The sequence below is a fragment of the Hemiscyllium ocellatum genome, unplaced genomic scaffold, assembly GCF_020745735.1.
Source record: "Hemiscyllium ocellatum isolate sHemOce1 unplaced genomic scaffold, sHemOce1.pat.X.cur. scaffold_402_pat_ctg1, whole genome shotgun sequence".
NCBI lineage: Eukaryota > Metazoa > Chordata > Chondrichthyes > Orectolobiformes > Hemiscylliidae > Hemiscyllium > Hemiscyllium ocellatum.
In genome coordinates, this window is record NW_026868839.1 from 585,888 (window position 1) to 613,376 (window position 27,489).

The 27,489-nt window shown below is 43.4% G+C and overlaps 1 long non-coding RNA gene across 1 annotated transcript in view; it reads right to left on the reverse strand.

Moving 5' to 3' along the window:
* Positions 1-27,489, reverse strand: part of LOC132813619 (uncharacterized) — a 50,420-nt gene that overhangs the window by 13,229 nt on the left and 9,702 nt on the right. The gene's annotated exons all lie outside the window — the stretch shown is intronic.

Consider the following 27,489-nt stretch of genomic DNA (forward strand, 5'->3'; position numbering starts at 1 on the left):
AGCCCTCCAGTACTATGGCACCTCACCTGTGGAAATCAATGATACAAATATATCACCAAATTGCAGAGCAATCTCTTTCGTAGCTTCCCACAAACTTGTGTGATACAACTGATCAGGTCCCAGGGATTTGTTCACCTTTATGTATTTTAAAATGTCCAACACCTCCTTGTAATATCGATACTTTTCAAGCTATCACTAAACATTTCTTCATTCTCTCGCTCTTGTAACTCCCTCAACATTCAATACTGAGGAGAAATACTCGTTTCATATCCCTCCCATCTCTTGTGGTTCCACTCATAGGTTGCCTTTCTGATATTTAAGGTGTCCTATTCTCTCCCTAGTTAATCTTTTGCCATTAAAAGATTTGTAGAATTTCTTCAATACCTCGTTAACCCTATTTCTAACGCCAACTCGTGTTCACATTTTTCTGGCTCGATTTCCCCGTTGACATTACATTTACTGCCCTTATACTCCTCTCGGGATCCACTTGATTTCAGCTCTGTTTACCTGACATATGCCTGTTTTTAACTTGAACAGAGCATCAATATATCTAGCCATCCAGCACTCCCTGCACCCACCAGCCTTGCCCCTCTCACCAATGGGAACACGTTGGCTCTGGACTCTCTAAAACCAAGTTTTGATTGCCTTGCATTTACCAACCATCCCTATCCCTGTGAATAGGGTATTGCAATCAGCCTTTCACAGGGCTCGCCTAACACTTTCAAAATTGGCCTTGTTCAAAGATAGAACTTTATTGTTTACATCAGGTATTTCCTATTCCATATCTAGTTTAATCGTAATATTTATGCGTAACAGACTTGAAATGTTAAATAAACACTTCCTGCTCCTCTGTAACAGGCTCGAGAGGCTGCATGGGATCCTCCTGTTCCTGTATAACAGTCACAAGACATTAAATGACACAGCAACCCCTGGTTACAAGCAGCCAATAAACTGTATCTGACGGAGGTCCATCCCTTCTCAGTTACAGAAACAATGAACTCCAGGTGCCCTCTCAGTGACACCTCATACAGCTGCAGCGACAAATCCTTTTATTTTGAATGATTTTGTTGGCAAAATGTGCTAATATTCCAGAGTTCCACCTTTTCAATTAGCAACAAGCTAATATGGACTGAATGGCCTTCTCCTAACCTTCTGTAAGAGGCCCATGGGGACAGAATTGCTTCGGCCTGTTCCTGAGCAGCAGTCTCAGTGCTCTGTCTCAAGGTTATAAAAGGATTTGAAAACAGGGCACTTAAAATCCAGCGTAGCCTCACAATGTTCAATAAGTATCATACTGTAGGTTAAGGCATCTAGAAACTTGCCCAACCGATGCTTTTTTTATGTAGCTGATCTATTATTTTATAACTGCTTCCTTTCATAAACAGAGTGGAACATATATACACCCCTGCAGTGTTCCGTTTATAATATTGTATGCAAGGAAAAATAAATAAAAAATTAAAGATTTATGGTCCATCCCTCAGCAACCGTCATCCATTCCATCCAAAACCGGGAAATGTTCCCGTTTATAGTGATATGAAAAGTGATGTATGGAACTGGTTAACTGATCCTATTTGTTCAGTGACTGTGGTTAATGCTAATCTCCATAGATTCTAATTGTCCCAGTGGAGGATTTACATCTTTTAATTATAAATGGGCGCGGTTCAATGCGTTATCCCATAACATGAGCGGGACCATCACCGACAGCACTGACAGGGATCAGCAGATTCAGGGAGAGGGGGAGGAGAGATCAGAATCTGAGAACATTAGACTGGAATGTCCCAACAATGGATCAGAATCTGAGAACATTCGACTGGAATATTTCAACATCAGACAGGAGTTTATCCGATCATTTTTGGTATCTTTCTGTATTTGATTTGTTGAAATTATCATTGCAGATCTATTACGCTCTTCTCTTTATGCAATATTTTTATTATCCCTTCCTGGCTATCGTTGGTGTTCCTGGTAAGTGTCATTGTCCATATCTTTTATCTATAAACTAGTTATGACTGTATTACTGTTCTTTCATATTTTCTACACTTCTGTCCACTATTATTGTTCCTGTTGAAACTCTGAATCCAGATATTTACTCTACAGACCACTACTAACTACATAAATGAAGGTGTTCAATTACTGCCTCCCTCTGCTCTGGCAATGTTACTCATGGGTCTCGATGCTGACCTACTCAATTTCAGCGGAGAACCGCAATGTATTGTATCTTTGCCTTTGTTATTTAAATATTAAGAGCATGGAGGTCACTGTCTACTCTTCTGGTTACAAACTCCACTTCCTTCCAGTGTTTCCATCCCATGCCTGGCCAATCTCTGCGGCTGAAGCGGATGAGTCACTACTGCGGAAGATCCCTTTGATCATGAGCTGATTCCTGACACCATGCCCTGACCATTTCTAGCTTGAAATACTTACCACTCCGCGATGTATCTCACTGGCTTATTCCATCTCCTGTTTGAACCTTGAGTTATAAAATACAGCCTTAATGAAGTTAATAATCTGCTGCTGATGCTCCCAGCTTCAAACCTGCCCAAGAAAATCTGATTCGAACTCACACCAACCTCCCATCCATCTGTCATTCATGTTCACACGGATGTATATTGCTATTTTTATGGCAATGCCTTTATTTTAACATTCTCAAACACTTTACCTTATCTGTACACTCTGATGAACACACACACATGCAGAGAGAGCAAATCTTCCCATTGTAGGCAGTAATCTGATGCGAGTATAGTTAGCATATGATAGTAAAGTTTGCAATGCTCTCCATGCTGGGAAGATAATGCAGTTTACTGAGCAACACACTAGCATGGTCTACACAGCTCTCCATGCTGGGCTGGCATCTTGTCCCAGTTTGTGTTGTTTGTGGTGTTCTGTGAAGCAGATTCAGAATTTGCTGTAACAAACCATTTCAGATGATCTGACAATGCCTTTATTCAATGTTCTCATTCTTGTAATTGTACTCTCGAAGATCTCACTTCTCCAGTTAGTCCCACTGCTCTGTCTTTTTCCCCATATTTCCACAACCTCCTTCCAGTTAATCAACTGTCTGTTTCTGTCTTTAATGTGAATCTCTCTGTCCCTCTGTATCTTTCCCTGGCCTTGGTTTTGGCTATATTTTGCATCGATAGCTGGCATTGTGTAGCTCAGAAACAGTGAAATGTTGTGTGTCAGGCTGTTTTTCACTTCCCGGTATGTCCCATGTGATGGTCCATTGATAGGCGTGTTTCAGAAGTTATGAGACACATCCTCGTAACTTGGACTTTACCTGTGTTTGCCAACTCAGGTGACCTTGTGAACAGTAACACGGGGAAGCCCATTGACTAAAGGACCAGGCATCTAAATTGTCTGACAATGCTGTCACATTTTTTTTTAAAAAAGGTTATTTTCTCTTTTTTTTAAAAAGAGATCTTAAAGTCCAAACTGCCGACTGTAAACGGCTAAAGTAACTAACTTTTAGGGTTTTAGTGTTTTTAATAAATAGTAGTAACAATGGCCAGCTCGCATAGTCCAGGCTTTCTAGTTTTTTCTTTATAGCTGTAAGTCATTAGGTGCGTGTGTCCCAGAAGGGTTGGAAGTTTTAGTAAATTATCCCTAACTGCTATTCTCTCTGAAGCTTCACTTGATGCTGTTTCCTCCTGGATAGGAGAACTGCATGTCTGAATGCTCTTTGTTACCATGGGGTGTGTTTAGGTGATGTTAGTATATTGGAACAGTTCATTTGTAGACGGTATTGTATCCATTATTCGGTTAAGGTTTCCAATAGTTAAGTTATTCTAAATTCCTCTTCATTTTGTATGGATTTTCATTAGAGTGTTTAAATATATTTTGTTTTAATTAATGGTGAGTGGTTTGGGTAGTATCATCACATCTGGAAATCCCACTTCGCATCCAACTTTAAAATAAGAAAATGCTGGCATTCAAGCTACCTTCTTGAAATAATTTGAGACAGTCTGGTTGGTCTAACTGTGGACTCTTGTCTGGTTCTAAATCGATAATACCAAATTGGGTTTGAATTACAATCCCTACAATGTGCAAACAGGCCATTTGACCCAACAATTCCACACCGACCCTCCGAGGAGTCACCTACCCAGAACCATTCCTCTGCCCAATTATGACATATTTACCCCAACAAGGCATCTCACCCACACATCCCTGAAAACTACAAACAATTCACCTGATGTGCACATCTTTAGATTGTGGGAGTAAACCAGAGCATCCAGAATGCTCTCATGCAGACACTGGAGAATATGCAACGGAGACCATTGGGTTCAAAAGTCGCGTATGGTATTGTTCCAGATGTTGAATTCGGTTGGTTTAAAACGTGTTTTGTGTATAAAGATTATTTCAGTCACTGAGAGTTCTCTGGGTGTGGAAGAAGTGAAGTTGGGTGTTATACAAAAGGTAACGAAGGCAAAGCTTTAGGAATTGGCAGACAAGCTGGAGTTGGGGTTGTGTTTGTCTGTGAGAAAATGAGAGATAATTACAGCTATAGCTCGGCAATTACATTTGGTGGAACCACCATCAGACACTTTGGAAATGGCTCGATTTCAATTTGAAATGAGGCGCCTTGAACATGAGAAGGAATTGAAACCAGTTAATTTAAAATGAGAAGTAGAAATAAAAGAAAGGAAATGAAGAAGAAAGAGAGAGAGAGAAGAAAACCAGAGAGTTTCAACTTCAAAAGTTAGTAATTAGAGAGGAAAGTTGACATAGAAGGTGGAGATGAAGGCAGACGGTAGGTTGAATGAGGAAGATAGTAAGGATGAGCAATCCTTTAGTAGCCAAAGGCCTGATGGGGTTTTGTTTAACTACGCTCAGGCATTGTCTAATTTTGATGAGAAGGATGGGGAAGCCTTTTTAATTTCATTTGAGAAAGTGGCTAAACAAATGCAGTGATCAGTTAACATGTGGATTTAGTTGATCCACCCAGAGCTGGTAGGTATTTGCATCCCTATCGGAGGACATATCTGACCACTATGAGGAGGTGAAGAACGCCATCTGAAGGGCATATGAACTTGGGCCAGAAGCTACAGACAGCGTTTCTGGAATCTAAAAAAAAGCTCCCTCGTTAAACGTACATTGAGTTTGAACAAATCAAACAAAGTAATTTTGAAAGGTTATAGAATGGCATTAAAAACAGAGGAAAGCTAAGGCACTCTTAGAGAGATTCTTATTTTGGAGAAGTTCAACAATTCACTTCCTGCAGTCGTGAGAACTCGTGTGGAAGAGCAGACAGAAACAATGGCAAGATTAGAATCTGAAATGGCTAATGATGATGATTGCGTTCAGAAATCAAAGTTTGGTTTCTGGGAGAGATGGAGAAGAATGTGCGAGATCTTCTTAATACATATCCCTGTGAGAGTAAGGTTTACTGGCATAGGCCAGGAGTAGCAGGTGAAGGGTTTTCAGCATTAAGAGGTACAGAAGTATGTAATTATTTTATTCTAAGACATAAGGAGCTATGTTATTCAGAAGAACTATTGGAGAGATGAGGAGTGCTCCATTATGTAACGTGTGGTTGGAGTGTCCAGTGCAAACATCAACAGATTTATTCCACAATGGGGAAGGAAGCCTTGAGCTTGGTGTTGGCGTTACAACATTTCAGCATTTAAATTGCGAAGAACATTCATGAGACAAATCTTTATCACTGATCGTGACCCCTTAAAACTTTTGGAGACGTTCAGGTGAAACAATACCAGTTTGTTTCGATTGAGCTTATTATTGCTGCCATTCAATTTGAAATTATACAGTTGACAGAGCGAGAAAACTAAGTTTTGACACATTCTGGGGACGTGGATGAAGAAAGACAAAGGCATTCTGTGGCAGGAGTAAAATGACTGAAATCGAATCTCGTTGTGAACATTTATATGCTCAGAGTCAATATTATATGTGTGTGTGTGTGTGTGTGTGTGTGTGTGTGTGTGTGTGTGTGTGTGTGTGTGTGTGTGTGTATTGCAATCATAGAATCACAGAGTCATAGAGATGTACAGCATGGAAGCAGACACTTCAGTCCACCCACTCCATGCCCCCAGATTTCCCAACCCAATCTCCTCCCACCTGCCAGCACCCAGCCCATATCCCTCCAAACCCTTCTTATTCATATACCCATCCATATGCCTCTTAGATGTTGCAATTGCATCAGCCTCCACCAAATCCTCTGGCAGCTCATTCCATGCACGTATCACCCTCTGCGTGAAAAAGGTTGCCCTTTAGGTCTCTTTGATATCTTCCCCTCTCATCCTAAACCTATGCCCTCTAGTTCTGCACTCCCCGACCCCAGGGAAAGATTTTGCTTATTTATCCTATCCATGACCCTCATAATTTAGTGAACATTTATAAGGTCACCCCTCAGCCTCCGACGCTCCAGGGAAAATAGCTCCAGCCTGTTCAGCCTCTCCCTATAGCTCAAATCCTCTAGTCCTTGTAAATCTTTTCTAAACCTTTTCAAGTTTCACGACATCTTTCCGAAAGGAAGGAGACCAGAATTGCCCGCAATATTCCAACAGTGGCCTAATTAATGTCCTGTCCAGCCGCAACATGACATCCCAACTCCTGTACTCAATACTATGACCAATAAGGGAAACATACCAAACACCTTCTTCACTATCCTTTCTATCTGCTACTAATAGAAGAAGATTAGGAGATCTAACATGAATCCATCTTTGTATATTGATAGATTATTTTACTAAAGGTGGAGTTGTGAGGATCCTATCACTATAAAAAGGTTATTTTCTCTTGTTTTTTTTAATAGAGGTTTTAAAGACAGAGGTGCGGAACTGCTGTCTGAAAACAGTTTACGTAAATAACTGAGGAGGCCTTTAGGTTTTATTAAAACGGTGATAACAATGGAAGGGCAGTGGCCAGCTCTCCCAGACCAGGGTATCTCATTTTTTTTTGCTGCAGCATTCAGAAGCTGTTGGAGATCCCATCAGGGTTCGAAGTTTCAATAAATGATCCCCAGCTGCTTTTCTCTCTGAGATGGTTGTTGATGTTGATTTTTCCTGGATCAAAAAACTGCATGTAAGAATCTGTATTTGAATTTATCTTTGTGCCAAGCAGTGTATACCAAGAAGGTACGGTATCTATTGTTTGTGTAACTGTTCCAACATATAAGCTCTCCCAAAATTTTCTTTGATTGTATTTTAACTAAAGAATTTGAATAGATTATATTTGGCTTAATGTTGAGTGCTTTGACCAGTCACAACATATCTGGAAAACGCACTTCACATCTCTCTTTCAAATAAGGAAAGGTTTGGGTCTAAGCGGCCTTCTTAAAGTATTTTGTGGGGATCTGGTCTGGTCCACAATATTTGTAGCCGAGGGGTTTCTGACTGACTCCTGTTGCTGAAACGTTAGTGGAGGTGCTGGGGATGGTTTGCTGGGGCTTGTGCTGTGAGCTGCCTCAGACATTCAGTGAGACTGGAGGATTTGGTGACCCAACTTTGGATGGAGCATGGGGACTATGGTAACAGCATCTGGGTGTGTAACATGAACACCAAATGGAACAGAGGCTGCAGACAGGGGAAGCTCTGAAACCACGGGGTGAGTGTGTGTTGGGAAAGGGATCTGCTGTATCCACTCCAGGTTTTCCAGGAACAGCTTCCCAAGTTACACTTAACCCAGGAGCAGAGTATGAGGGGATCTGGACTGAACACGGATCTGGTCACAGAGCGGTGTCACCTTCTTCAACATGACCTGCAGCTTCACGCCAGGGGGAAGACGGTGCTGCAGATGGCTATTAGGGTCACAGTTTCATTCAGCTTCTGTGATCCGAAACTTTCCAGGCCGGAGTCGGTAACAGCTCCGTCTTCTCCCAGTATCTCAACATCAATGTCACTATTCGGTGATGGAGGATGTATATGGTGGATGAGATCAATACATTGCTTCTCCCTCAGCGGGAAGCTGCCAGGTGTATCCTTATTTTCCCAGTATAGTGAGATTCCCGAAGGTGTACATGGTACCTGCAGAGTAGCCATTACATGGGGAGAGGTAGAGGAACTGAAGGAGCTCTCACTCTATTAATAATACAGTGTGTCCATGTACAGTATATTATGTTGGTGAATACCCCTGTCCTGAAAGCAGCCATTGTTCCTTCATTCAGAAGCAGGCAGCCATTCCCATCGTCTACGGGTCTCCATATAGAAAGGAATAATTGTATCTTGGATAAAGGCCTTCCCCTTACTACACGTTTCAAAACACCATCCCCACCACCAACCAACCACATCAAAAGTATTCCATGTGTACAGAGAGCAATGGGGTCACTCGGATTGTCAATGAGCAGACCATCAGGGATGGAGAAAAACCTTCCATGTCTGAACGGGTCTGAGTGAACCCCCCAGTACACAGTATCACCAAGTCCTGTAATCCCTCTCCATTACAGTAAGATACTGCATTCCATTATTCCTGTAAATGAAATTACAGGTTATATTATGTTGTATTGCACCTGCCAGATTATTATCCATTGTCTTTAACTTCCTGTAACTATTTGCAGACACTCCACCCTCTCTTGATAATTTAATCTCTTGCTTATCCAAGCGACATCACCAAACTCAGTATCTGGATATCTATTCCAACCTCCTGATCATTGATGTAGATTGTAAATAGTTGAGGTACCCGCACTGGTCACTGTGTGACTCCACTGGTGACGTTCTGACAAACTGATTAAGACTGATTTATCCGGAGAGCCTGCTTCTTGTTTGATAGACAGTCTTCCCTCTATACTGTGTAACACAGTCGAAAGGCTGAGTATGGACGAGGAGCATCAGTCAGGAATCCAACCCCTCAAACCTGCTCCGCCATTGAATACAATCATGGCTGATGTTATCGCGGCCTCTGTTCCACTTTCCTGATAACTCTCCATCCTAAGACACCTTATTTGCAGGAATCAGTTGAGGGAACTATCTCTGAGCTCCTTCCAATATAACAATACACTTTCTTCATTGAGTACAAAAATTCTTTACACACTACTCCAATGTGATCTCACTAAGATCCTGTACAGAGGCAGCAAAAACATTACCAGGCTGCTGAAAGGTTCCCATCCAGTTTAGAGCAGTCTCAGCTCTCTAGGGTAATACACAGCATTGTTTAAAATCATTGTCCTTCTCTACTCCACATGTATAACGGGAGATCTAGAGAAAATCTCACAATAATGCTTGAGAAGAGCATGAATAACGTGGTGAGATGACCTCTAACATTAATTTTATTTAGAATCTGGCCATTGGGGAGGTGCCAGAGTGCTGGAGAACGATTAATACGATCCCACTTTACAGGATTCATGATTTGGAAATGCTGGTGTCCAAAGTTAAAAATCACACAACACCAGGTTATAGTCCAATAGGTTTAATTGGAAGCACACTAGCTTTCGGAGAGCCGCAACTTCATCAGGTGATTGTGGAGGACAAAATTGTAAGGCACAGAATTTATAGCAAAAAATTACAGTATGATGTAACTGAAGCTACACATTGAAAATTACCTTGATTGTCTGTTGAGTCTTTCATCTATTGGAATACCATGATAGTTTCGCTCCTTCCGTGTGTAAATCAAAAAACCATATTTTAAAAGTTGCATTCTCAGGTTAACTGTAACAATTGGGTTAGTTACACAATATGTCGAAGGTGTTAGCGCCCTGTGTTCTCTGTCTATGCCATGCTTTTAGATCGATTCTAAACTAAATAGTCAAATAACAGAGTTTTACTGTATTCCTGCAGTTTTTGAGCAAAGTACAATGTAACACTGCAAGTACAAATTCACCCCACAAAATATTTGTGTGCATGTGGGTCTTTGTCTGTCTGTGTGTGGTGTTTTTGTCTTGGTTGGGGGTTGTGAGTGTGAGAGGGAGTGTATATGTGTGTGTAGTGATGTAGGGTGTTTTAAGTCTGTGAGGGGGTGCATATGTGAGTGTGGGAGAGTGTGTGTGTGTCTGGGGTGGGGGTTTGCGAGTGTCTGTGAGAGACAAGGTATACGTGCCTGCATGAGTGTGGAGTGGTCTAAGTCTCTGAGAGCATCCATGTGTGAGTATGGGAGTGTGTATGTCTGTAAGGTTGTGTGCAAGTGTCAGTGTGCGTGTCTGTGCATATATGTGTCCATGTGTATGTGTGTGTACAGGAGTGACTGTGCGTGTGTGTGTGTGTGTGTGTTTGTGTAGGTGTGTCTGTGCGTGTATATAGTGCAATGGTGGTCACCTGTAGTATGACATGAACCCAAGGGCCCTGTTGAGGCCCTCCCTATGGGTACTGCTCTTAGCTATCAGCCCCTGTTTGGCCACTTCTCGCTATTGCCTGTCCCGAAGTCTGCCTTGGAGGATGGTCACCCGAAGGTCCGAGGTCGAATGTCCTGTACCACAGAAGTGTCCCCAGCTGGGAAACAACACTTCTCTCTGTTGATTGTTTTGTGGTGCCCATTCATCCTTTGCTGTAGCCTTTGCTCGGTTTCCCCAATGTACCATGCCTCTGGGCGCCCTTGCTTGCAACGTATAAGATAGACAATGTTGGCTGAGTCACATGAGTACCTGCCACGTACATAGTGGGAGGTGTCCTCACATGTAATGGTGATAACCATGTCCACACTCTGACACGTCTTGCAGCGCCTACCATGACAGGGTTGTATGAAGTTGTCCTGAGAGCTGGGCAGCTTGCTACGAGCAATGATCTGTTTGAGGTTTGGCGGTTGTTTAAAGGGAAGCAGTGGAGGTGTGGGGAAGGTCTTGGCGAGGTGCTCAACCTCATTGATAATGTGTTGCAGGTCACGAAGAACATGGCATAGTTTTTCAGCTCCTGGGAAGTACCGAACAACGAAGGGTACCCTGTTGGTTGCCCCAGCAAGGTACCACAATGACTTCCTTAGGAGATAGACATGTGCTGCAACCGACAGGGTACCCTTCGTTGTTCAGTGCTTCCCAGGAGCTGAAAAACTGCACCATGTACTTGGTGACCTGCAACTCAATATCAATGAGTATGAGCACCCCGACAAGACCTTCCCATACCTCCACTGCTTGCCTTTAAACAACCGCCAAACCTCAAACAGATCATTGTTCAGAGCACATTGCCCGGCTCTCAGGACAACTCCATACAACCCTGTCAAGGTAGGCGCTGCAAGATGTGTCAGAGTGCGGAGATGGATACCACCATTACACATGGGGATACCTCCCACTATGTACGTGGCAAGTTCTCATGTGACTCAGCCAACGTTGTGTATCATATACGTAGCAGGCAAGTATGCCCTGAATCATGGTATATTGGGGAAACCGACCAAAGGCCACGGAAATGGATGAATTGGCACCACACAACAATCAACAGACAGTTGCCTCGCAGTTGGGGAACACTTCAGTGGTCCAGGACATTTGACCTCGGACCTTCAGGTGACCATCCTCCAAGCTGAACTTCGGGACAGGCAACATGGAAAAGTGGCCGAGCAGAGGCTGATAGTTAAGTTCCATATCCATAACGAGGGCCTCAACCGGCACCTTAGGTTCATGTCACACTATAGGTGACGACCATTGCACTATATACACATCTACACACAGACACGTCTACACACACACACACACACTACACAAACACAGAGCCACTCCTATACACATATATACACATGGAAGGCACACACACACACTCTTACAGACACACACCCTCCCACACTCACTCATGCATCCTCTCAGAGACATAGGCCACTCTACACTCATGCGCACACATACACCCTCTCTTTCACAGACACACACAACCCCCCAGCCCAGACACACACACACACACACACGCACACTCTCCCACACTCACACCTACACCCCTCACAGACTTAAGGCACTCTACACTCACTACACACATATACACTCTCTCTCACACTCACAACCTCCAACCCAGACAGACACACAAGCAGACTGTCACAAAGATCCACAAGCACACCTATATTTTGTGGGGTGAATTTGTAATTGCAGAGTACATTATACTTTGCTCAAAAACTGCATGAATTAATGTAAAACTCTGTTATTTCACTTTTTAGATTAGAATCATCTAAACATCCTGGCATAGACAGAGTGCTAACACCTTCGACATATTGTCTAGCTAACACCAATTGTTACATTTAACCTGAGGAAGCAACTTTTTTTTTACAAAAAGTTGTTTTTGATTTGCACACGAAAGAAGTGAAACTATCATGGTATTCGAACAGATGAAAGACTCAATACATGGTCAAGGTAATTTTCAATGTATAATTTCAGTTACATCACACTGTAAATTTTTGCTATAAATTCTGTGCCTTACAATTGTGTCCTCCACAATCACCTGATGAAGGAGCGACGCTCCGAAAGCTAGTGTGCTTCCAGTTAAACCTGTTGGATTATAACCTGGTGTTGTCTGATTTATAACTTCACAGTATGGTTGGTAGAGATAGACCAGGGAAGTATAGTTGAACGAATATTAATTCACAGTTAAGGAAACTACTGGAGAAAACACGGAAGGATAAAATTGAACTCCAATCAGAGTAGCAAGATCGGATCAGGGATAATCATCATGGTTTTATCAGAAGGAAGTCAAATCTAATGAATTTGATTGAATTAGTTTGAGGAGGTCACTTATTTAGTATTGCAGCAAGGCCTTTGGCAAAGCCCCATATGGGAAACTTTAAAATAAAGTAAAATCTCATGGAATCAAGGATAACGTGACAAGTTACAACGGAAAGTTTCTTAGTGTCAGGGGTCAGAGGGTGGTGGGATAATACTGTTTGTGTGACTGGAGACCAATGTCCCTTGGTGTACCACAGGGATAAGTGCTGTGTCCCTTATTATTTGTGGTTTTCATAAATGGTGCAGATGTGAATGAAGGGGTTGGGTGAAAGGGGTGGGGATTGTGATAAGCACGTTTGTGTTTGCCTGGTTGATTGGCAATGAGGAGAAAGGTCTTATGTTACAGAAAGGTACAGATGGAATGGTCAGATGGTCAGATCAATGGCAGATGGAACGTAACCCTGATAAATATGAGGTGATGCACAGTGGAAGAAGGAACCAGACAGGGGAGTAATCAATGAATTGCAGCACATTGGGAAGCTCAGTTCGTTCTTCTCCACACATCACTGAATGGGACTGAGAAGGGTAATGGACTAGCTAAGAACTGGACCTTGGGTGTAGCGTTAATCAATCGGGGTGTAGATTATAAGAACTATACACAGCATTGGTTAGGCCAAGATGGAATACTGTATGTAGCTCTGGAAGCCACTTAAAAGGAAGGGTATGGTTGTACTGGATGGTATGCAGATGAGATTCACCAGGATGTTCCCTGGGATGGAGCATATCGCTATGGAGAGAAACTGGATAAGCTCAGGTTGTTTACATTGGAGCAGAGAAGGCTGAGGGGGATGTGATTCAGAAGGCAACGATTATGAGAAGCATGGACATGGGTGGATAAACAGCAACTGTTCCTTTTAGTCATGAGCACCCCGACAAGACCTTCCCCACACCACCACTGCTTGCCTTTAAACAACCGCCAAACCTCAAACAGATCATTGTTCAGAGCACATTGCCCGGCTCTCAGGACAACTCCATACAACCCTGTCAAGGTAGGCGCTGCAAGATGTGTCAGAGTGCGGAGATGGATACCACCATTACACATGGGGATACCTCCCACTATGTACGTGGCAGGTTCTCATGTGACTCAGCCAACGTTGTGTATCATATACGTAGCAGGCAAGTATGCCCTGAATCATGGTATATTGGGGAAACCGAACAAAGGCCACGGAAATGGATGAATTGGCACCGCACAACAATCAACAGACAGGAGTTTTGCCTCGCAGTTGGGGAACACTTCAGTGGTCCAGGGCATTTGACCTCGGACCTTCAGGTGACCATCCTGAACAAGCGAGAACACTTTTAAAGTGAAGGGTTTGAGAATTAGAGAGAATTTGAGGTTTGTTCTTTGCCCAGAAGCTGTTAGGGTCTGGAATTCACTTCCTGAGAGCGGAGGTATCACAGGTAGCCTCATAACCATCAAAAAGTACTTGGACGAGCACTTGGAAGTGTCATAACATTCCCTGCTATGGGCCTGTTGTTTCAAAGTGGGACTAATATAGGTTGTGCTGTATTTCTGTTGGTCTATGCTCCTGTGAGTATATGGTGTGGAAGGTAAATTATTGAGGAGCAAAAGGCAGGAATTGATGGGTTTCTGAAGAGTATATTCACAAAGTTTATAAGAGTGAACTGTAATAGCTCGTCAAATCGTGTCAATGTGAGAAGTATGAGAAAACAAGTGAAACTTCCTTACAATCTGAAACCAGAGAATGGAGAATGGGTAACGGAAATGGCAGAACAATGAAACAGCTACTTCAGGTCTGTCTTCACAGAACTTTCAAACAATACGAGGAAAACCAAGTCGGGTGTGGCAAAAAGGTTCGAGTACATGGGGCATAGAACATAGCAAATAAAAGATTTAGGAGAAAGTATTGGGACTGAAAATAATGGTCACAGACAACGCTAACACGGATTTATGAAATAGGGATTATGTTTGAGAAACGGTCTAGGAGACAAGTACTTGGAGTTTCAGGAAAGTTTTGGTAAAGCTAGTTTGCAAAATAAAATCTGAGTGGATTGGGGCGAATATATGACCATGTTTCCAGAATGGGACTGCTGGCAGGAAGCAGTAAATAGAAATGAATAGGCTCGTCAAACAACAGCCTGACATTGTCTGTAAGATATGATTCTGTGAGTATGACTATATCCCAGACACCCCATCACCTTCCAGGATATCTCCTGTCTCACCAGCAGAACAGACAGAGAACAGCCAGGGAATTCCTAGAGGCATGGCACTCATCCACAGACACAATCAATGAGCACATCGACCAGGACCCAATATACCAGCCACTGCAGCGGACAGCTGGAACTGACAACCGGAAGCGGCAGAGACAAACCACTACAAATGCCGGAGGAAACATCACAGAAGCGCTTCACCGGAGGCTCCCAAGCACTGACGATGTCACCTAGAAAGGGGATGAAACATCTGCAACACAAATTCCCAGCTCGGCGAACAGAACCACAACAACAGGCACCCAAGCTATAAATCTTCTCACAAACTTTGAATTAGTAATTATTAGTGGTTATTAGAATTAGTAACAGATACAGCAGAAGTGATGGTGGAGTGGGATACAATTGGAAGGGAATTGCTCTGGGAGTCCTCAACAGTGACTCCGTATCCCATAGGTCTCGAGGCGTTAGTTTACACATGGGAAGAAAACCTCCTGCTGATTACCATGTACCAGTCTCTCTTAACTGATGAATCAGTACTCCTCCATGCTGACCAACACTTGGAGGAAGCCCTGAGCGTGGCAAGGACACAAAGTTGTACCCTGGGTGGGGGATTCCAATGTCCACCACCAAGTGTGGCTCAGCTGCAGCATTACAGATCGAACTGGTCGGGTTCTCAAGAACATAACTGCTAGACTGGGTCTGCCGCAGTTGGTGAAGGAACTAACGAGACATATTTGATTTCATTCGTACTAATCTGCCAGTTGCAGAAGTATCTCTCCATGACAGTATCTGTAAGAGTGACCATCGCATAGTCACTATGGAGACAAAGTCACACCTTCACATTGAGAATAGCTTCCATCATATTGGGTGGCACTATTACTGTACTAAATGGGACAGACTTCGAACAGATCTAGCAGTTCAATCCTGGGTTTTCATATGGTGTTGTGAGTCATCAATAGCAGCAGAATTGGACTCCCGCACAATCTCATGGCCTGGCATATCCCCCTTGCAACAATTACTATCAAGCCAGAGAATAGACTCTGATTCAATGGAGTGTGCAGGAGCAGCACCAGCCATTCCTGAAAATGAGGGGACAGCCTGACGAAACCACCAAACAGGACAACATGTGGGCCAAACAGTATAATCAGTATGTAAGAGACAGAGCTATGTGATCCCAAAAGCAACGGATCAGATCTCAGTTCTGCAGTTCTTCCACATCTCGTGGAGAAATGGTAGGGACATTTAAACAAGTCATTGGAGAAGGAGATTCCACAAATATCTCCATCATTAATGATGCAATATCCTAGCTCATCATTGCAAAAGATAAGGTTGATGCATACTCAACAATCTTCAGTAAGAAATGCTGAGCGCATTATCCATCTTGGCCTCCTTCAGTGGTCCTCAGTAATTCAGTTACCAGTCATCAGCAATTCCATTTAATCCATGCAATATCCAGAAACGGTTGTAGACACTGGATACTTCAAAGGGTACATACCCTGACTACATTCTGGCAATAGCACTGAAAACATGTGCTATAGAACTTGCCACTTCCCTAGCCAAGCAGTTCCCATACAGTTACAACAACGACATTTACCCGATTGTATGGAAAAGTACCCAAGTATCTGCTATACATAAAGAGCAGAAAGAATCCAATCAGGCCAATTACCAACCCATCAGTCTACTATCTATCATGGAAGGTGTTTGTGCTTTTAAGCAGCACCCTGGTCAATGACGCCAGTTTGGACTCTACCAGAGCCGCTCAGCTTCTGACCTCATTCCCTCAAACATGGACAAAAGCGCTGAATTCCAGAGGTGGGGTGAGAGTGACAGGACTTTAAATCAAAGCTGCCTTCGACCAAGTGTGGCATCAAGTGACCTTAGCAAAACTGGAATCAATGGGTATCCGGGTTAAACTCCCCGCTCGTTAGAATCGTACCTGACACATAGGAAGATGGTCATGGCTGATGAAGGTCAGTCAACTCAGCTCCAGGACAAGTCTGTAGGAGTCACTAGAGCAGCGGCTTAGGCCGAAGCATCTTCAGGTCTCCTTCATCAATGGCTTGCCTCTATTATAATGTCAGAAGTGGGGATGTTCGCCAATGATATCACAATGTTCAGCAACATTTGTGGCCCCTCAGATACTGAAGTAATCCATGTCCAAATGAGACAAGATCTGGACAGTATCCAGGCTGACAAGTGGCAAGTAATATTCAAGCCACACAAATGCCAGACGGTGACCATCACCACTAAAATACAATCTAAACACTGCCCCTTGACATTCAATGGTGCTACCATCACTGAATCCCCCAGTATCAAAATCCTGGGGGATAATCATTGCTCAGAAACTCACGAGACTCGCCCACATAAACACAGTAACTACAAGAGCAGGTGAGAAGCTAGGAATACTGCGGCGAGTAACTCACATCCTGACTTCCAAAAGCCTGTCCATTATCTACAATGCATAAGTCAGAAGTGTGATAGAATACTCCCTGTTTTCCTGGATGATTGAAGACCCAACAACACGAAAGAAGCTTGATACCATTCTGGGCATAACAGCCAGTTTGAGTGTCGTTTCATCCACAATACTCCACCATCAACGCTCAGCAGCAGCAGTGTTTTACAATCTGCACCGAAATGGTTCACCAAAGATCCTCAGACACCCTCTTCCCAACTCACGACCACGTCTATCCAAAAGGACAAGGGCAGCAGATGTATGGGAACACCACCATCTTCAAGTTCCCCTCCAAGCCATTCACCATCCTGATTTGGAAATATATCACCTTCCCTTCACTGCAACTGGGTCAGAATACTGGATTCCCTCCCAAATGGCATTGTGGGACAGGTGGACTGCAGCAATTCAACAAGGCAGCTCACCACTACCTGCTCAAGGGCGACTAGGGATGGGCAATAAATGCCGGCCCAGCCAGTGACACCCAGATTCACGAAATAAATAAATCAGAAAAATAAAATGAACACAGGAAGGTTACTGAGGTATCGCAGGGATCGGTGCTCGGGCCCCGCTGTTCACAAAACGCATTAAGCATTTGGTTGCGGGTATGAAATCCCAGCCTGCTAACAGCACTAAAGGATGTCGGATTGTGAGTGGGCGAGGAGGTTGTAAGAAAAGCTCCAAGGTGACTGAGACACGTGGAGTGAATGGGCAAATACGTTGCAGATGGAGAGTAAGGTGGGTCGAGGTGACGGTGGGCCCTTTCGTGGGAACAAGCGATTGGCAGCCTATGCTTGAACCATGTTGATCTACAAAGCGATGTATACTCCTTTTTGTTGTTTCCTTCTGAGCAGCCCTCCAAGGTCCCTGCTGCACAGTGAGGTCTCAACCCAGAGGTCAGTTGACCAGTGTACACAGACCCTCCAAGGGGGGAGTTGTAATATGGAAAATGATCTGGATCTCCCTGTACACCAGTCACTGAAAATAATATTGCAGGAACAGAAAGTAGTTAGGAAGGTAACTGATGCATTGACCTTAATTTCAGGTGGATTTGAGTCCAGCAAAAAGGGTCTCTTACTGCAGCTGTACAGGGCCTTTTTGGGACCACATCTTGAACATTGTGCAGTATTGTGTGCAGTTTTGGTCTCCTTACCGAATAAAGGACAAACCTGACATTGAGGGAATGCAGTGAAGGATGGCCAGACTGATCTCTGGGATGACAGGCTTGTTGTGGGAGCAGAGTTTGGGGCAACTAGGCCTGTATTCCATGGGCTTTAGGAAAATGAGTGGAGATTTCAGTAACATATATAACACTCGGACAGGGTGAGACAGATTGGAAGCAGGAATGATAATTCTCCTGACTGGTATGTCTAAAACAAGGGGCCAAAGTATTAGATACAGACAGGACACTCTGCATTGAGATGAGAATAAATGTCTGGAATCAGGCACTGGTGACCCTGGGGAATTCGCTCACACCTGGTAGCCAAGACACTCTATATAAATAAGGATTTAGAGACAGGAAAGGGATGGTGGGAGAGCAGGAGTACGGTGTGGAAATAAAGGGCCAGCCATCATTATGCTGAATTGGGTGGCAAACTTGATGGACCAAAGGGAGTACTGCATTTCTTATTTTATAGCTCTCCAAGGTTACTCACATTAATGGATATATTCATAGTGTGGGAAAAGAGCATTGAGGAGATGTTTGAGCATGAACTAGAATGGGTGAGGCTCAATGTGTTTTGCAACCTCCTCCTTTACCGGTGTTTCTGTGTAGTGTGTGGGAAAGTTGTCACAAACTCTCAGATGTTAGGAAGAACGTCTCTGCAATATCAACAGGATTGTGTTTACTGTTCCCTTTTCCGATACCGAGGCTGGTGCCGGGTGTTCTGTCTCGTTTTATCCTTTAAGAGCTTGGAGCAGTTTGAAACAATAGATTATTTTGCTTGGCCGACTCAGAGACCATTGAAACGTTTATCATATATCTGTGTGTCTGGAGTCATGTTTAGGACAGACCAGGAAAGCACGGGAGATTCACTTCCTGAAAGTCCTTGGGGAAGCAAATTCGTGTTTGCAATCGATATTGGTTTCAAGGTCATATTACTGACACCAGATTTTGCATCTTAATATTTTATTAATTATTTTAACCATCCACCCGCTGCCAGACCATTAGCCTGGTCTGGATTAGTAATCTAATGACATTTCCACAACAGCCCCATCTCTACATGGGGACATATCAGAGACAACACTGAGCTAGTTATTTCTGTGCTGCTTGACAACTCTGTCAAAAAGAACTCCCACCAACTTGACTATCGTGACTGTCCCGAGGGAATGGTAATCGGTCAGATTGTAATTATTCCCCTCTTAGGGGACCGGACATAGCTGAGTAATTTTCCACATTGCCAGGGAGATGTGAGAGTTGGAGCTGGAATGAAACAGCTTCCCCAAGGACACGGCTTGTTGTGCAGCACAAGTCTTCAGTTTGATCGCAGGAATGGGGTCAGGTCCCATTGCCTTTGTCGTATCTACTGTGTGTTCGGCTGTTTCTTCATGTCATTGGCAGCGAATCAGATTGATTAAACACTGGCAACTGTGGTTCTGTGGGCATCATGGCGAGAGTGAGGTGGATCATCGACTCAACACTTCTGGCTGAGGATGGCACAGATACTACATCCTTGTCTTTTACACTGATATGAAGGTCTGTTCCATTATCTAGGATGGGGATGTTTGTGGATCCCTTTCCTCCAGTCATTTGTTTAATCATCCATCACCATTTATGACTGAATGTGGCAGGACTGCGGAGCTTTGATCAGATCGGTTGCTCAAGTGCGGTAACATTAATTTGTTAGCATAAATAGACAATAGACAATAGGAGCGGGTGTAGGCTATTCCGCCCTTCGAGCCTGCACCACCATTCAATATGATCATGGCTGATCATCCTTAATCAATATCCTGTTCCTGCCTTATCTTAATAACCCTTGATTCCATAATCCTTGAGAGCTCTATCCAACTCTTTCTTAAATGAATCCAAAGACTGGACCTCCACTGCCCTCTGAGGCAGAGCATTCCACACAGCCACTACCCTCTGGCTGACGAAGTTTCTCCTCATCTCTGTCATAAATGGTCTACCCATATTTTTAAGCTGTGTCCTCTGGTTCAGCACTCACCCATCAGCAGAAACATGTTTCCTGCCTCGCGAGTGTCCAATTCTTTAATAATCTTAGATGTCTCCATCATATCCCCTCTCAGTCTTCTAAACCCAAGGGTATACAAGTCCAGTCGCTCCAGTCTTTCAGTGTAAGGTAATCCGCCATCTCAGGAATTGACCTCGTCAACCTACGCTGCACTCCCTCAATAGCCAGAATGTCTTTTCCCAAATTTGGAGACCAGAATTGCACACAGTACTCCAGGTGTGGTCTCACCAGGGCCCTGTACAGCTGCAGAGAAACCTCTTTGCTTCTATACTCAATCCCTCTTGACATGAAGGCAAGCATGCTATTCGCCTTCTTCACTACCTGCTGAACCTGCATGCATACCTTCATTGACTGGTGTACAAGAACACCCAGATCTTTCTGTACTGCCTAAATTGATTCCAGTTAGATAGTAATCTGCCTTCCTGTTCTTGACACCAAAGTGGATAACCATACATTTATTCACATTAAACTGCATCTGCCATGCATCTGACCACTCACCTAACTTGTCCAGGTCACCCTGTAATCTCCTAATATCCTCATCACATTTCACCCTGCCACCCAGCTGAGTATCATCTGCAAATTTGCTAATGTTATTGCTAATACCATCTACTTTATCATTAACATATATTATAAAAAGCTGCGGTCCCAGTTCTGATCCCTGTGGGACCCCACTGATCAGTGCCTGACATTCTGAAATGGAGCCGTTTATCACAACTCTTTGTTTCCTATCAGCCAACCAACTTTCAATCCAAGTTAATACTTTGCCCCCAATACTATGCGCCCTAAGTGTGCTCACTAACCTCCTATGCGGGACTTCATCAAAAGCTTTCTTATAGTCCAGGTACACTACATCTCCCTCGTCCATCTTCAGAGTTACATCCTCAAAAAATTCCAGAAGATTAGTCAAGCATGATTTCCCCTTCATAAATCCATGCTGACTCTGACCTATCCTGTTTCTACTATCCAGATGAGTCGTAATTTCATCCTTTATAGTAGACTCCAGCATCTTTCCCACGACTGAGGTCAGACTAACTGGTCTATAATTTCCTGCTTTCTCTCTCCCACCTTTCTTAAAAAGTGGCACATCCTTAGCCACCCTCCAATCTGCAGGAACTGATCCCGAATCTATCGATCTCTGGTAAATAATCACCAACGCATCCACGATTTCTCGAGCCACGTCCTTCAGTAACCTGGGATGTAGACCATCAGGCCCAGGGGACTTATCAACCTTCCAACACCAATTCCTGGCAAATATAAATTCCCTTCAGTTCAGGTTCTTCAGCCACTGTTACCTCAGGGAGATTGCTTGTGTCTTCCCCAGTGAACACAGATCTGAAGTACCAATTCAATTATTGTGCCATTTCTTTGTTCCCCGTAATATTTCCCCTGTTTCTGTCTTCAAGGGCCCAATTTTAGTCTTAACCATTTTTTTTGCCTTTCACACACCTAAAAAAACTTTTACTATCCTCCTTTATATGATTAGCCATCTTAAATTCGTACCTATTTTTTCTCTGCGTATTTTCTTCTTGGTAATCCTCTGTTGTTCTTTCCAGTCCCCCGTTTTCCCACTTATCTTTGCTATGTTATACTTTTTCTCTTTTAACGTTATATGATTCTTAACTTCCCTCGTCAGCCACGGCCACCCATGCCTCCTCCTCCTGGGATCTTTCTTCCTTTTTGGAATGAACTGATCCTGCAACTTCTGCATTATGCACAGAAATATCCGCCATTGTTCCTCCACTGTAATCCCTGCTAAGGTATTGCACCATTGAACTTTGGCCTGCTCCTCCCTCGTAGCTCAATAGTTCCCTTTATTAAACTGTAAAATTATCACTTCCGACTGTACCCTCTCCCTCTCAAATTGCAGATTGTATTATGGTCAGTACTTCCCAATGGCTCCTTCACTTCGAGGTCCCTGACCAATTCTGGTTCGTTGCACAATACCAGATCCAGAATTAACTTCTCCCAGGTCGGCTCCAGCACCAGCTGTTCTAAGAATCCATCTCTGAGGCAATCCATAAAGTCTCTTTCTTGCGGTGCAATACCATCCTGATTCTCCCAGTCTACCTGATGTTGATATTCCCTATAACAACTCTAGCAACATATTTGCGACAGGCCAATTTCAGCTCCTGATTTAACTTACTTCCGACATCCAGACTCCTTTTTTGGGGCGTGTGGGTAACTCGCAAGAGGGTATTTTTACCCTCAGTATTTCTGAGCTCTATCCACACTGACTCTACATCCCCTCATTCTACGTTCCCCCGTACAAGGGACTGAATATCCTCCCTTACCAACATGGCCACCCCACCCCCTCTGCTCGTCATTCTGTCCTTACAATAGCATGTGTAGCCTTGAGTATTAATTTCCCAAGCCCTGTCCACTTGAAGCCACGTCTCAGTTATCCCCACAATACCGTATCTGTAAATTTCCAAAAGAGCCTCAAGCTCATCCATCTTATTTCTAATGCTTCATACATTCATATATGGTATTTTTAATTTGTTACTGCCCTGACCCTTCCCATCAACTCCTATTTCACTCAACCTTACAGCATGATCTCCTTCTGAGTTTCCTGCCTCATTGATACAGTTGTCTTTCTTGACTTCCCTTGTTCTAACTTTCCCTCCAATTTCCTTCTTAAACATCCAGTTTGTCCCCTCCCCACACCCCCCCCCCCACCCCCGCTTCTTAGTTTAAACATAGCTGAGTTGCAATAGCAGACCTGACAGCCAGAATGCTGGTCCATAACCTAGGATGGTGCAAATCGTCTCTCTTGTAGAATTTATGCTTCCCGCAAAATATTCCCCAGTGATCCAAGAATTTAAATCCTTGCTTCCTGCAGCAGTTCCCCAACCACACGTTCAAGTCCATTATCTCCCTGTTTCTGGCCTCACCAGCCCTAGGAACTGGAAGCAAACCGGAGATAACCACCTTGGGCGTCCTGCTTTTCAGCCTTCTTCCTTGTTCTCCGAAGTCCCGCTGTAGTATGTTCCTCCTCTTCTTCACGACATCATTTGTGCCGACATATACCACCACCTCTGGCTCTTCACCTTCGCCTTGGAGGATTTCCTGCACTCTGTTTGTGATGTCTTTAACCCTGGCACCAGGAAGGCAACACACCATCCTTAAGTCCCGTCTGCTGCCACAAAAACCCCGGTCAGTTCCTCTCACTATGGAGTCCCCTATTACCACGGCTCTGTGTGACTCTTCTGCTCTGCCTCCATGCCAACATTTGATTGAAAGACCTGGCCGCCTCGTGGACTGGCAGTGTCATCTGTCTCTACTGTTCCCAAAAGTTTCAACTTGTTCCTGACAGGTACTTCCCCCGGGGTCCCCTGCACCCGTCTCCTCTCTGCCTTACTCATTGTCTGCTCTCCTCTGCTCTCTTCTGGTACGATTAGCGTAATAACCTCGCTGAAGGTCTTGTCCAGAAAGATCTCGTTCTCTCGGATGAACCTAAGGTCCTCGAGTTCTTTCATCAGCGCTGCAATACGCTCTGCCAGTAGCTGAACGTGCACACACTTTCCACACTTATACAAGCCAGACACACCAGAGTCGTTGACCTCCCACATCAAGAACGTAGCACACTGAACCAGCTTGGCAGTCATGTCTTCACCCTCTTCAACTGTGGCGTAATCACTTCCACTTAAATAGCAATCACTTACCTTCCCGACCGGCTTGGCGTTCCGACTTCACTTCCGCCCAGCTCCTGCCTCTCTGATGCGAAAAGCAGGTTTAGGTTCACGTGGTTCTGACCCTGACATGTTCACCCACAGTCACTACTGATATATAGATCGTGTTGATTGTAATGGCAGACTGAGGAGATTATCCCTGGGTAAAATATAAAAGGTGGTGCTTGAATGGTATTCTGCTTCTCGTGCTGCTGTGGTCTCCAGCACTACGTGGATATGCAGTTTTGAGCCGCAATATCTGAAATGCAATTCTGCTCTCTGTCCCCTAGTTCACATTGAGACTCATTCACCCATCAGCCCTGTACTCAGTGACCTACTCTGGTTTCTGATGTGGAAATACTTGCATTTTCATATTCTCATTCTGCTGAGGTCATGTTTCCAATCTGACACATTCCATCAGAACATTTAACTGATTTTATTCAATTGTTAAATTCACCTGATCTTTTCCCTTGAGTAATCCCATCTTCTGGGTTTAAGTTGAATGTGTTTCCGTCTGTTTCTCTCCCTGACAATGAATAAGAACTCTGCAGTGTCAGGGATGCCAGCCTGATGTAGTTTCAGAGCCAATGAATTCTCTAGATTCCCAATCATCTTCACCACATTGTATGTTTCCTCTTTTGATTCGAAGCCTTGTCACTCATGGCTGCCTTGTCCTCCCATGAATATGATTCATCTTTTTGGGAGAATTTCTAATATTCTCCGAATTATCCAACATAAATTCCTGCCATTGTAGCTCCGTGGTCTTCCCTGCTTGGCTCCCCTTCCAATTAACTTTAGCCAGCTCCTCCCTCATATCTTTGTAGTGATATTGCTCAATTATAACCACATTACATCAAGAAGAGAGCTATAGATATAAATCGAAATAAGGTGTTTTGAGAGATGGGACATAAAGAATAATTGGCAATTTTTTTGACTAGATACAAAGAGAGAGGATATAGATGGGGACATGTGAAAAATGAGTAAACTAGGTTATTGAAAGTAATAGATGCACATCCCTCAATGTTTTGGCAATTCCTGTGTGCTGTGGTACTTTCTACAGTGCATTTATAACAGAGTAATGTGTTCAAATGGTGGGTCTGATGCCAGAATTTTTCTCTCCAATGATATGACAGACACTAGCTTTGGAATGCACCCAGCAGGCCAATATATTGAAGTCCCAGTAGAAAGGGGATTAACGGAAATACGTTGGGACACCAGAAGAAAGAATGTACAACACACAACCTGATAAGAATGTGAAGTTAGAGTAGAGAATTCCAGAAAAGGATGGAACACTGCGAGAAGGGGAACATGTCACATTACATGAGCATCAAATAATGTTTTATAAATTTTATACGTCATGTGCGTCATTTTTCAATAACTGTGTCTCCATTGTTCATTTAGAATGTGTTGTGCACATATGAAAAATATCTGCACACACACATTGATTAAACAATGTATACAAAATCATTTTTCTGCCATTGTAATGGTCCTGTTGTCATGTTACCAGGATACATGAACACCAACTGGCCACCAAAATACATGACGCACTATCACTATATTCCATAATACAGACAGAGAAGGGCATCACTTTGACTGGAACATCACACACACATACGAAGACACGCAAGGACGTTCTCAGAAGAATGGCATTATAACCAGAAGTCCATCGATAAATGCATCAATTTGGATCCTATTTACCTTATCTTCTAATAAAAAACCGGAAATGACATCACCCAACTTCGGGAAGAAAAACCCATAAATAGAGAGACAGGACAAACAACCAGCGCTTCAGTGGAAACTCTCACTGATGATGTCACCTAATCATGGTGACGAAACATCTGAAAACAAATATTCATGCTCAGTGAGCTAACGTGCATACATATAAATTATTATTTTTCGTTAATTAGTGGAATTTAGGAGTTCTCTGTCACCCACCTTTTATCAGATTATGATGCGAGGCGAGCTTTTCTGGGTGTGTTGTTTTAATTAACAGAGGGGTTTGACATTGATGTCATCACAGTTTGGGGCCTTGCTGGGGACTTGGACAGACTTGAACAGATTTGTGGTACAAAAGGTCCCAGCAGATTCCAATACATTGCAATTAGTGACCTGGATCTTCATATAAAACCGTTAGGAAAATTCATTTAATTTTGTTAACTTGTGGTTGGTTAAAGTAAAAGTGAAAGAATTGTTTTATTTTAACATTACTAAAGAGGTTCCCAAATTTGCCAAGGAAGTTTACAAAGTCAGAGCAAGGAATATGTTTATAATTAGCAAATAGGTTGGAATTGGGTTTAACCAGGGACAAAAGGAAAGCTGAAATTGTAACGGAGATGGTCAAGCACTTTGGTGTGTCAGAGAAACAGGCAACTGCAGTAGAGTTAGAAAAAACTTAAATTGCAAATCTGGCAACTGGAGTTAGAAGGTGAAAATAGGGACGGAAACAGAGAGAGAACAAAGGGAAAGGGTAAGAGAGGAAAAGAGAGAGAGAATTTGAATTTCGGAATTTGGGAAGTTAAATGAACAGGATCGAGATGAAGGGATGTATACAGCTATGATAATACCTTGTCATATTTCGGTGAGAAAAATGTAAATATTTTTATTTCATTTGAAAAACAAAATGGCTCAGCAGATGGTGTGTCCAGTGAACTTGTGGGTAACGCTCATTCAGACCATGCCGGTGGGCACAGGAGTGAGGTATTTGCAGCACTGCCAGATGAGGGGTCAAGAGATTATGCAGATGTCAGACTGGCTATTTTGGTTGGTTATGAATTGGTACAAGAAGAATATAGGCAGAGGTTCAGAAATATAGAGACGGAACCAGGTCAAGCTTATGCTGAGTTTGAAAGAATTAAACACAGTCATTTTGGTAGACAGGTGCGGACCTTAAAAATGGATAAGACCTGTGAGGCTCGAAGGGAGATTATTCTGCTGGAGGAGTTTAAAGACGCACTTCCAGAGATGGTAAAAAATCATGTGAATGAATAGAAATTTCAAGAAGTGAGAAGCGCGGCAGAAATGGCATTGGTGCATGAGATGAAATTTAGTTTCTGGGAGGATTTTCATCCTGTGAAGGATAGAAACTGGGAGAAGGGGAGATCACACACTACAAAGCGAACAGTAGCGCACAATAGTTTACTATAGGTGAAAAAAAGAAGCCCAAAGGAGTTGAAAGGAGGTGAAAGGCCTATGGTGTTCTCACTATTAGGGAGTGAAACACATATAATTACAGTGCCGATGGTTTAAGAAAGGCACTGGGAAAAGGAGCTTTCACTGCAGTAAGTTGGGACACACCGTGCTGGGGGTTGAAGGAAGACACTTTGGGAAAAGATGTGGTAGAAGAGGCTAAGCCAGTGGCATTAGTGAAACTATTAAAGAAGACCCCAAGTCTCCAACGAGCTGTAGGAGAGGGCACAGCCTAGGTACAGAGTCAGTGACTGGTCTCTATCA